The sequence below is a fragment of the Arachis ipaensis genome, chromosome B7 (genome assembly GCF_059453495.1).
Source record: "Arachis ipaensis isolate K30076 ecotype BB chromosome B7, ASM5945349v1, whole genome shotgun sequence".
Lineage (NCBI taxonomy): Eukaryota > Viridiplantae > Streptophyta > Magnoliopsida > Fabales > Fabaceae > Arachis > Arachis ipaensis.
Genome location: NC_142442.1, coordinates 82920001 through 82932102, shown reverse-complemented (window position 1 = coordinate 82932102; position 12102 = coordinate 82920001).

Genomic DNA, 12102 nt, shown 5'->3' with positions numbered 1-12102 from the left:
CTCCTCGGGATAACGTCATTTAAAGAACAAGAGTCAGCACAATGTATAAAAAAAAAAAAAACAAAAAAACAAAAAAAAAATGAAAAAAAAACGGAAAAAAGTTATGGGAAAAAAACCGGAGAAGCTTGCCAAAGATGAGGCCATTACGGCTCGCCTTTAGGTGTCCTCCTTGGGATAACGTCATTTAAAGAACAAGAGTCCGCACAATGTAAAAAAAAAAAAAAAAAAAAAAAAAAAAAAAAAAACTGAAAAAAAAAAAACTGAAGAAAAAACGGAAAAAAACTATGGAAAAAAAACCGGAGAAGCTTGCCAAAGATGAGGCCATTACGGCTCGCCTTTAGGTGTCCTCCTCGTGATAACGTCATTTAAAGAACAAGAGTCAGCACAATGTAAAAAAAAAAAAAAAAAAAAAAAAAAAACGCTGAAAAAAACGGGAAAAAACTGTGGAAAAAAAAACCGGAGGAGCTTGCCGAAGATGAGGCCATTACGGCTAACCTTTAGGTGTCCTCCTCAGGATAGTGTCGTTTAAAGAACGAGAGTCAGCAAAACGTAATAAAAAAAAAACTGAAAAAAACCGGAAAAAAACCGGAAAAAAGCCGGAAAAAAACCGGAGGAGCTTGCCGAAGATGAGGCCATTACGGCTCGCCTTTAGGTGTCCTCCTCTGGATAACGTCATTTAAAGAACAAGAGTCAGTACAACGTATACAAAAAAAAAAAAGAAAAAAACTCGGAAAAAAACCGGAAACAAAACTGTGGAAAAAAGCCGGAGGAGCTTGCCGAGGATGAGGCCATTACGGCTCGCCTTTAGGTGTCTTCCTCAGGATAGCGTCGTTTAAAGAACGAGAGTCAGCACAACGTATAAAAAAAAAAAAAAAAAAAAAAAAAAAAAAAAAACTGAAAAAAAAACGGAAAAAAACTGTGGAAAAAAAAACCGGAGAAGCTTGCCAAATATGAGGCCATTACGGGTCGCCTTTAGGTGTCTTCCTCGGGAAAACGTCACTTAAAGAACAAGAGTCAGCACAATGTAAAAAAAAAAAAAACCGGAGGAGCTTGCCGAAGATAAGGCCATTAAGGCTCGCCTTTAGGTGTCATCCTCAGGATAGCGTCGTTTAAAGAACGAGAGTCAGCACAACGTAAAAAAAAAAAAAAAAAAACCTGAAAAAAAAAACGGAAAAAAATGATGGAAAAAAAACCGGAGAAGCTTGCCAAAGATGAGGCCATTACGGCTCGCCTTTAGGTGTCCTCCTCGTGATAACGTCATTTAAAGAACAAGAGTCAGCACAATGTAAAAAAAAAAAAAAAAAAAAAAAACGGAAAAAAGCCGGAAAAAATCTGTGGAAAAAAACCGGAGGAGCTTGCCGAAGATGAGGCCATTACGGCTCACCTTTAGGTGTCCTCCTCAGGATACCGTCGTTTAAAGAACGAGAGTCAGCACAACGTATATAATAAAAAAAAAAAAAGAAAAAACCCTGAAAAAAAACGGAAAAAAGCCGGAAAAAAACTGTGGAAAAAAACCGGAGGAGCTTGCCGAAGATGTGGCCATTACGGCTCGCCTTTAGGTGTCCTCCTCGGGATAACGTCATTTAAAGAACAAGAGTCAGCACAACGTAAAAAATAAAAAAAAATAAAAAAAAAACAAAAAAACCTGAAAAAAAAACTGTGGAAAAAAACCGGAGGAGCTTGCCGAAAATGAGGTCATTACGGCTCGCCTTTAGGTGTCCTCCTCAGGATAGCGTCTTTTAAAGAACGAGAGTCAGCACAACGTATAAAAAAAAAAAAAACCTGAAAAAAAAATGGAAAAAAAACTGTGGAATAAAACCGGAGGAGCTTGCCGAAGATGAGGCCATTACGGCTCGCCTTTAGGTGTCCTCCTCAGGATAGCGTCGTTTAAAGAACGAGAGTGAGCACAACGTAAAAAAAAAAAAGAAAAAAAAAACTGAAAAATAAAATGGAAAAAAATCGTGGAAAAAAACCGGAGAAGCTTGCCAAAGATGAGGCCATTACGGCTCGCCTTTAGGTGTCCTCCTCGGGATAACGTCATTTAAAGAACGAGAGTCAGGACAACGTAAAAAAAAAAAATAAAATAAAAAAAATAAAAAATAAAAAATAAAAAATAAAAAAAACTGAAAAAAAAGGAAAAAAATGGGAAAAAAACTGTGGAAAAAAAACTGGAGAAGCTTGCCAAAGATGAGCCCATTACGGCTCGCCTTTAGGTGTCCTCCTCGGGATAACGTCATTTAAAGAACAAGAGTCAGCACAATGTAAAAAAAAAAAAAAAAAAAAAAAAAAAAAAAAAAAACTGAAAAAGTAAAAACTGAAGAAAAAACGGAAAAAAACTATGGAAAAAAAACCGGAGGAGCTTGCCGAAGATGAGGCCATTACGGCTTGCCTTTAGGTGTCCTCCTCAGGATAGCGTCGTTTAAAGAATGAGAGTCAGCACAACATATAAAAAAAAAAAAAAAAAAAACCTGAAAAAAACGGAAAATAGCCGGAAAAAAACTGTGGAAAAAAACCGGAGGAGCTTGCCGAAGATGAGGCCATTACGGCTCGCCTTTAGGTGTCCTCCTCGGGATAACGTCATTTAAAGAACAAGAGTCAGCACAACGTAAAAAATAAAAAAAAAATAAAAAACATGAAAAAAAACTGTGGAAAAAAACCGGAGGAGCTTGCCGAAGATGAGGTCATTACGGCTCGCCTTTAGGTGTCCTCCTCAGGATAGCGTCTTTTAAAGAACGAGAGTCAGCACAACGTATAAAAAAAAAAAAAAAAACCTGAAAAAAAACGGAAAAAAAACTGTGGAAAAAAACCGGAGGAGCTTGCCGAAGATGAGGCCATTACGGCTCGCCTTTAGGTGTCCTCCTCAGGATAGTGTCGTTTAAAGAACGAGAGTGAGCACAACGTAAAAAAAAAAAAAAAAAAAAAAGAAAAAAAACTGAAAAATAAAACGGAAAAAAATCGTGGAAAAAAACCGGAGAAGCTTGCCAAAGATAAGGCCATTACGGCTCGCCTTTAGGTGTCCTCCTCGGGATAACGTCATTTAAAGAACGAGAGTCAGCACAACGTAAAAAAAAAAAAATAAAAAAAATAAAAAAAAAATAAAAAATAAAAAATAAAAAAAAAACTGAAAAAAAAAACGGAAAAAAACGGGAAAAAACTGTGGAAAAAAAACTGGAGAAGCTTGCCAAAGATGAGGCCATTACGGCTCGCCTTTAGGTGTCCTCCTCAGGATAGCGTCGTTTAAAGAACGAGAGTCAGCACAACGTATATAATAATAAAAAAAAAAAAAAAAAAAAGAAAAAACCCTGAAAAAAAACGGAAAAAAGCCGGAAAAAAACTGTGGAAAAAAACCGGAGGAGCTTGCCGAAGATGAGGCCATTATGGCTCGCCTTTAGGTGTCCTCCTCGGGATAACGTCATTTAAAGAACAAGAGTCAGCACAACGTAAAAAATAAAAAAAAATAAAAAAAAACAAAAAACCTGAAAAAAAAATAGTGGAAAAAAACCGGAGGAGCTTGCCGAAAATGAGGTCATTACGGCTCGCCTTTAGGTGTCCTCCTCAGGATAGCGTCTTTTAAAGAACGAAAGTCAGCACAACGTATAAAAAAAAAAAAACCTGAAAAAAAAATGGAAAAAAAACTGTGGAAAAAAACCGGAGGAGCTTGCCGAAGATGAGGCCATTACGGCTCGCCTTTAGGTGTCCTCCTCAGGATAGCGTCGTTTAAAGAACGAGAGTGAGCACAACGTAAAAAAAAAAAAAGAAAAAAAACTGAAAAATAAAACGGAAAAAAATCGTGGAAAAAAACCGGAGAAGCTTGCCAAAGATGAGGCCATTACGGCTCGCCTTTAGGTGTCCTCCTCGGGATAACGTCATTTAAAGAACGAGAGTCAGCACAACGTAAAAAAAAAAATAAAATAAAAAAAATAAAAAATAAAAATAAAAAATAAAAAAAAACTGAAAAAAAAGGAAAAAAATGGGAAAAAACTGTGGAAAAAAAACTGGAGAAGCTTGCCAAAAATGAGCCCATTACGGCTCGCCTTTAGGTGTCCTCCTCGGGATAACGTCATTTAAAGAACAAGAGTCAGCACAATGTAAAAAAAAAAAAAAAAAAAAAAAAAAAAAAACTGAAAAAGAAAAAACTGAAGAAAAAACGGAAAAAAACTATGGAAAAAAAACCGGAGGAGCTTGCCGAAGATGAGGCCATTACGGCTTGCCTTTAGGTGTCCTCCTCAGGATAGCGTCGTTTAAAGAACGAGAGTCAGCACAACATATAAAAAAAAAAAAAAAAAAAAAAAAAAAAAAACCTGAAAAAAACGGAAAATAGCCGGAAAAAAACCGGAGGAGCTTGCCGAAGATGAGGCCATTACGGCTCGCCTTTAGGTGTCCTCCTCGGGATAACGTCATTTAAAGAACAAGGGTCAGCACAACGTAAAAAATAAAAAAAAATAAAAAACCTGAAAAAAAAACTGTGGAAAAAAACCGGAGGAGCTTGCCGAAGATGAGGTCATTACGGCTCGCCTTTAGGTATCCTCCTCAGGATAGCGCCTTTTAAAGAACGAGAGTCAGCACAACGTATAAAAAAAAAAAAAACCTGAAAAAAAACAGAAAAAAAACTGTGGAAAAAAACCGGAGGAGCTTGCCGAAGATGAGGCCATTACGGCTCGCCTTTAGGTGTCCTCCTCAGGATAGTGTCGTTTAAAGAACGAGAGTGAGCACAACGTAAAAAAAAAAAAAAAGAAAAAAAAAGAAAAAAAACTGAAAAATAAAACGGAAAAAAATCGTGGAAAAAAACCGGAGAAGCTTGCCAAAGATAAGGCCATTACGGCTCGCCTTTAGGTGTCCTCCTCGGGATAACGTCATTTAAAGAACGAGAGTCAGCACAACGTAAAAAAAAAAATAAAAAAATAAAAAAAATAAAAAATAAAAAATAAAAAAAAAACTGAAAAAAAAAACGGAAAAAACGGAAAAACGTGGAAAAAAACTGAGAAGCTACAAAGGGAAACCGATAAAACATTGAAAAAAACAGAGAGCTGCACAAGTAAAAAACAAAAAAACTGAACAAATAAAACTGAAGAAAAAAACGGAAAAAAAACGGAGAAAAAACCGGAGGAGCTTGCCGAAGATGAGGCCATTACGGCTTGCCTTTAGGTGTCCTCCTCAGGATAGCGTCGTTTAAAGAACGAAAGTCAGCACAACGTAAAAAAAAAAAAAAAAAAACTGAAAAAAAAACGAAAAAAAACTGAAAAAAAACTAGAGGAAAAAAAGAGGCTTGCGGAGAAGCTGCCCTCGGGATAACTTCATTTAAAGAAAAAAAACTGAAAAATAACGAAAAACTGGAAAAAAAAACGGAGAAAAAGGAAAAACTGAAACGAAGAGCCAACGGAGCCTAACCAAGCACAATTGTAAAAAAAAACGGAAAACGGAAAAGTCCGGAAAAACGGGAAAAACGGGCATTTAAGAGAAGAGCCATACGCCCTAGGCCCCCAGGAAGTAAGACGGGCACAACGTAAAAAAAAACAGAAAGCAACAACGTAGACAAAAACAAAAAACAACGTAAGAAAAACGGAAAAAAAACGAAAAAAAACCTGAAAAAATCGAAAAAACCGGAAAAAAACTGTGGAAAAAAGCCGGAAGAGGCCATTACGGCTCGCCTTTAGGTGTCCTCCTCAGCCTCTTTAAAGAACGAGAGTCAGCACAACGTAAAAAAAAAAATACTGAAAAAACGGAAAAAACGGAAAAAACTGTGGAAAAAATCGGAGAGCTTGCCAAGATGAGGCCATTACGGCTCGCCTTTAGGTGTCCTCCGCAGGATAACGTCATTTAAAGAACAAGAGTCAGCACAACGTAAAAAAAAAAAAAAGAAAAACGAAAAAAACTCGGAAAAAAATCGAAAAAAACCTGAAAAAAAATTGTGGAAAAAGAGCATGAGGAGCTTTGCCGAAGATGAGCGCATTTAAAGAACAGTCTCAAGGCACAACGGTAAACGAATAAAGAAAGGAGTCAGCACAACGTAAAAAAAAAAACGGAAAAAAACGAAAAAGCGGAAAAAAACTGTGAAAAAACCGGAGGAGCTTGCCGAAGATGAGGCCATTACGGCTCGCCTTTAGGTCCTCCTCAGGATAACGTCATTTAAAGAACAAGAGTCAGCACAACGTAAAAAAAAAAAAAACTGAAAAAAACGAAAAAAACGGAAAAAAACTTGTGGAAAAAAAGACCGGAGGAGCTTGCCGAAGATGAGGCCATTACGGCTCGCCTTTAGGTGTCCTCCTCAGGATAAGCGTCGTTTAAAGAACAGAGAGTCAGCACAACGTAAAAAAAAAAAAAAAAAAAACCGGAAAAAAAGAAAAAACCGGAAAAAAACTGTGGAAAAAACCGGAGGAGCTTGCCGAAGATGAGGCCATTACGGCTCGCCTTAGGTGTCTCCTCAGAACGTCATTAAAGAGTCAGCACAACGTAAAAAAAAAGAAAAAAAGAAAAAAAAAAACCCGGAAAAAACTGTGGAAAAAAAAACCGGGAGCTTGCGAAGATGAGGCCCTTTCGGATCGCCTCTTAGGTGTCCTCAGGATAGCGTCGTTTAAAGAACGAGAGTCAGCACAACGTAAAAAAAAAAAAAAAACTAAAAAAAAACCGAAAAAACTGTGGAAAAAAACCGGAGGAGCTTGCCGAAGATGAGGCCATTACGGCTCGCCTTTAGGTGTCCTCCTCAGGATAACGTCATTTAAAGAACAAGAGTCAGCACAACGTAAAAAAAAAAAAAAAAAAGAAAAAACCGAAAAAAACGGAAAAAAGAAAACTCGGAAAAACCAGAGTTGGGCTCGCCTTAGGTGTCCTCGGAGGTCAGTAAGAACAGGGTCAGCACAACGAAAAAAAACTGTGGAAAAAACCGGAGAGCTTGCCGAAGATGAGGCCATTACGGCTCGCCTTTAGTTGTCCTCCTCAGGATAGCGTCGTTTAAAGAACGAGAGTCAGCACACGTAAAAAAAAAACGAAAGAAAAACTGGGAAAAAACCGGAGAAGCTTGCCGAAGATGAGCCATTACGGACTCGCTTTAGTGTCCTCCTCAGGATAGCATTTAAGACAGTGTCAGCACAACGTAAAAAAAAGAAAAAAAAAAAAAAAAATACGGAAAAAAAACGGAAAAAAACTGTGGAAAAAAGCCGAGGAGCTTGCCGAAGATGAGGCCATTACGGCTCGCCTTTAGGTGTCCTCCTCAGATAGCGTCGTTTAAAGAACGAGAGTCAGCACAACGTAAGAAAAAATAAAAAAAAAAAAAAACCCAAAGATGAGGCCGTTACGGCTCGCCTTTAGGTGTCCTCCTCGGGATAACGTCATTTAAAGAACAAGAGTCAGCACAATGTAAAAAAAAAAAAAAACGGAAAAAAATGGGAAAAAACTGGGGAAAAAAAAACCAGAGGAGCTTGCCGAAGATGAGGCCATTACGGCTCGCCTTTAGGTGTCTTCCTTAGGATAGCATCGTTTAAAGAACGAGAGTCAGCACAACGTAATAAAAAAAAAACTGAAAAAAACCGGAAAAAAACCGGAAAAAAGCCGGAAAAAAACCGGAGGAGCTTGCCGAAGATGAGGCCATTACGGCTCGCCTATAGGTGTCCTCCTCGGGATAACGTCATTTAAAGAACAAGAGTCAGTACAACGTAAAAAAAAAAAAAAAGAAAAAAAAGAAAAAAACTCGGAAAAAAACTGGAAAAAAAACTGTGGAAAAAAGCCGGAGGAGCTTGCCGAAGATGAGGCCATTACGGCTCGCCTTTAGGTGTCCTCCTCAGGATAGCGTCGTTTAAAGAACGAGAGTCAGCACAACGTAAAAAAAAAAAAATATTGAAAAAAAAAACGGAAAAAAACTATGGAAAAAAAAACCGGAGAAGCTTGCCAAAGATGAGGCCATTACGGGTCGCCTTTAGGTGTCCTCCTCGGGATAACGTCATTTAAAGAACAAGAGTCAGCACAACGTAAAATAAAAATAAAAAAAAAAACGGAAGAAAAAACGGAAAAAAACTATGGAAAAAAAAACCGTAGAAGCTTGCCGAAGATGAGGCCATTACGGCTCGCCTTTAGGTGTCCTCCTCAGGATAGCGTCGTTTAAAGAACGAGAGTCAGCACAACGAATAAAAAAAAAAACCTGAAAAAAAACGGAAAAAAGCCGGAAAAAAAACTGTGGAAAAAAACCGGAGGAGCTTGCCGAAGATGAGGCCATTACGGCTCGCCTTTAGGTGTCCTCCTCGGGATAACGTCATTTAAAGAACAAGAGTCAGCACAACGTAAAAAATAAAAAAAACATGAAAAAAAACTATGGAAAAAAACTGGAGGAGCTTGCCGAAGATGAGGTCATTACGGCTCGCCTTTAGGTGTCCTCCTCAGGATAGCGTCTTTTAAAGAACGAGAGTCAGCACAACGTATAAAAAAAAAAAGACATGTCCTCCTCAGGATAGCGTCGTTTAAAGAACGAGAGTAAGCACAACCTAAAAAAAAAAAAAAAAAAAAACTGAAAAAAAAACTGAAAAAAAAAACGGAAAAAAACTATGGAAAAAAAACCGGAGAAGCTTGCCAAAGATGAGGCCATTACGGGTCGCCTTTAGGTGTCCTCCTCGGGATAACGTCATTTAAAGAACAAAAGTTAGCACAACGTAAAAAAAAAAAAAAACTGTGGAAAAAACCGGAGGAGCTTTCCGAAGATAAGGCCATTACGGCTCGCCTTTAGGTGTCCTCCTCAGGATAGCGTCGTTTAAAGAACGAGAGTCAGCACAACGTAAAAAAAAAAAAAACTGTGGAAAAAACCGGAGGAGCTTGCCGAAGATAAGGCCATTACGGCTCGCCTTTAGGTGTCCTCCTCAGGATAACGTCATTTAAAGAACAAGTGTCAGCACAACGTAAAAAAAAAAAAAAAGAAAAAAAGAAAAAAAATCGGAAAAAACCGGAAAAAAAAACTGTGGAAAAAAGCCGGAGGAGCTTGCCGAAGATGAGGCCATTCCGGCTCGCCTTTAGGTGTCCTCCTCAGGATAGCGTCGTTTAAAGAACGAGAGTCAGCACAACGTAAAAAAAAAAAACTGTGAAAAAAATCGGAGGAGCTTGCCGAAGATAAGGCCATTACGGCTCGCCTTTAGGTGTCCTCCTCAGGATAGCGTCGTTTAAAGAACGAGAGTCAGCACAACATAAAAAAAAAAAAAACGGAAAAAAACTATGTAAAAAAAACCGGAGAAGCTTGCCAAAGATGAGGCCATTACGGCTCGCCTTTAGGTGTCCTCCTCAGGATAGCGTCGTTTAAAGAACGAGAGTCAGCACAACGTAAAAAAAAAAAAAAAAAAATTGAAAAAAAAACGAAAAAAAACTATGGAAAAAAAAACCGGAGAAGCTTGCCAAAGATGAGGCCATTACGGGTCGCCTTTAGGTGTCCTCCTCGGGGTAACGTCATTTAAAGAACAAGAGTCAGCACAATGTAAATAAATAAAAAAAAAACTGAAAAAAAAAACGGAAAAAAACGGGAAAAAACTGTGGAAAAAAAAAACCGGAGGAGCTTGCCGAAGATGAGGCCATTATGGCTCGCCTTTAGGTGTCCTCCTCAGGATAGCGTCGTTTAAAGAACGAGACTCAGCACAACGTTAAAAAAAAAAAAAAAAACCTGAAAAAAAAACGGAAAAAAGCCGGAAAAAACTGTGGAAAAAAACCGAAGGAGCTTGCCGAAGATGAGGCAATTACGGCTCGCCTTTAGGTGTCCTCCTCAGGATAACTTCATTTAAAGAACAAGTGTCAGCACAACGTAAAAAAAAAAAAAAAAGAAAAAAAGAAAAAAACTCGGAAAAAAATCGAAAAAAAACCGGAAAAAAAACTGTGGAAAAAAGCCGGAGGAGCTTGCCGAAGATGAGGCCATTACGGCTCGCCTTTAGGTGTCCTCCTCAGGATAGCGTCGTTTAAATAACGAGAGTCAGCACAACGTAAAAAAAAAAAAAACTGAAAAAAAAACGGAAAAAAACTGTGGAAAAAAAACCAGAGAAGCTTGCCGAAGATGAGGCCATTACGGCTCGCCATTAGGTGTCCTCCTCAGGATAGCGTCGTTTAAATAACGAGAGTCAGCACAACGTAAAAAAAAAAACTGAAAAAAAAAACGGAAAAAAAACGGAAAAAAACTGTGGAAAAAAAACCGGAGAAGCTTGCCAAAGATGAGGCCATTACGGCTCGCCTTTTGGTGTCCTCCTCGGGATAACTTCATTTAAAGAAAAAGAGTCAGCACAATGTAATAAAAAAAAAACGGGAAAAAAACGGGAAAAAACTGTGGAAGAAAAAACCAGAGGAGCTTGCCGAAGATGAGGCCATTACGGCTCGCCTTTAGGTGTCCTCCTCAGGATAGCGTCGTTTAAAGAACGAGAGTCAGCACAACGTAATAAAAAAAAAACTGAAAAAAACCGGAAAAAAGCCGAAAAAAAACCGGAGGAGCTTGCCGAAGATGAGGCCATTACGGCTCGCCTTTAGGTGTCCTCCTCGGGATAACGTCATTTAAAGAACAAGAGTCAGTACAACGTAAAAAAAAAAAAAAAAGAAAAAAAAGAAAAAAACTCGGAAAAAAACCGGAAAAAAACTGTGGAAAAAAGCCGGAGGAGTTTGCCGAAGATGAGGCCATTACGGCTCGCCTTTAGGTGTCCTCCTCAGGATAGCGTCGTTTAAAGAACGAGAGTCAGCACAACGTTAAAAAAAAAAAAAAAAAAAAAAAAAAAAAAAAAAAAAAAAAAAAAAAACTGAAAAAAAAAACGGAAAAAAACTATGGAAAAAAAACCGGAGAAGCTTGCCAAAGATGAGGCCATTACGGGTCGCCTTTAGGTGTCCTCCTCGGGATAACGTCATTTAAAGAACAAGAGTCAGCACAACGTAAAAAAAAAAAAAAAAAAAAAAAAAAAAAAAAAAAAAAAAAAAAAAAAAAAAAAAACTGAAAAAAAACAGAAAAAAACTATGGAAAAAAAACCGGAGAAGCTTGCCAAAGATGAGGCCATTACGGCTCGCCTTTAGGTGTCCTCCTCGGGATAACGTCATTTAAAGAACAAGAGTCAGCACAATGTAAAAAAAAAAAAAAAAAAAAACAGCAGAAAAAACGGAAAAAAACTATGGAAAAAAAACCGGAGAAGCTTGCCGAAGATGAGGCCATTACGGCTCGCCTTTAGGTGTCCTCCTCGGGATAACGTCATTTATAGAACAACAGTCAGCACAATGTAAAAAAAAAAAAAAAAGAAAAAAACTCGGAAAAAAACCGGAAAAAAACTGTGGAAAAAAGCCGGAGGAGTTTGCCGAAGATGAGGCCATTACGGCTCGCCTTTAGGTGTCCTCCTCAGGATAGCGTCGTTTAAAAAACGAGAGTCAGCACAACGTAAAAAAAAAATGAAAAAAAAAAAAACGGAAAAAAACTATGGTAAAAAAACCGGAGAAGCTTGCCAAAGATGAGGCCATTACGGGTCGCCTTTAGGTGTCCTCCTCGGGATAACGTCATTTAAAGAACAAGAGTCAGCACAAAAAAAAAAAAAAAAAAAACTGATAAAAAAAACAGAAAAAAACTATGGAAAAAAAACCGGAGAAGCTTGCCAAAGATGAGGCCATTACGGCTCACCTTTAGGTGTCCTCCTCGGGATAACCTCATTTAAAGAACAAGAGTCAGCACAATGTATAAAAAAAAAAAAAAAAAAAACAGAAGAAAAAACGGAAAAAAACTATGGAAAAAAAAACCGGAGAAGCTTGCCGAAGATGAGGCCATTACGGCTCGCCTTTAGGTGTCCTCCTCAGGATAGCGTCGTTTAAAGAACGAGAGTCAGCACAACGAATAAAAAAAAAAAAAAACCTGAAAACAAACAGAAAAAAGCCGGAAAAAAACTGTGAAAAAAAACCGGAGGAGCTTGCCGAAGATCAGGCCATTACGGCTCGCCTTTAGGTGTCCTCCTCGGGATAACGTCATTTAAAGAACAAGAGTCAGCACAACGTAAAAAATAAAAAAAAATAAAAAACCTGAAAAAAAAACTGTGGAAAAAAACCGGAGGAGCTTGCCGAAGATGAGGTCATTACGGCTCGCCTTTAGGTGTCCTCCTCAGGATAGCGTCTTTTAAAGAACGAGAGTCA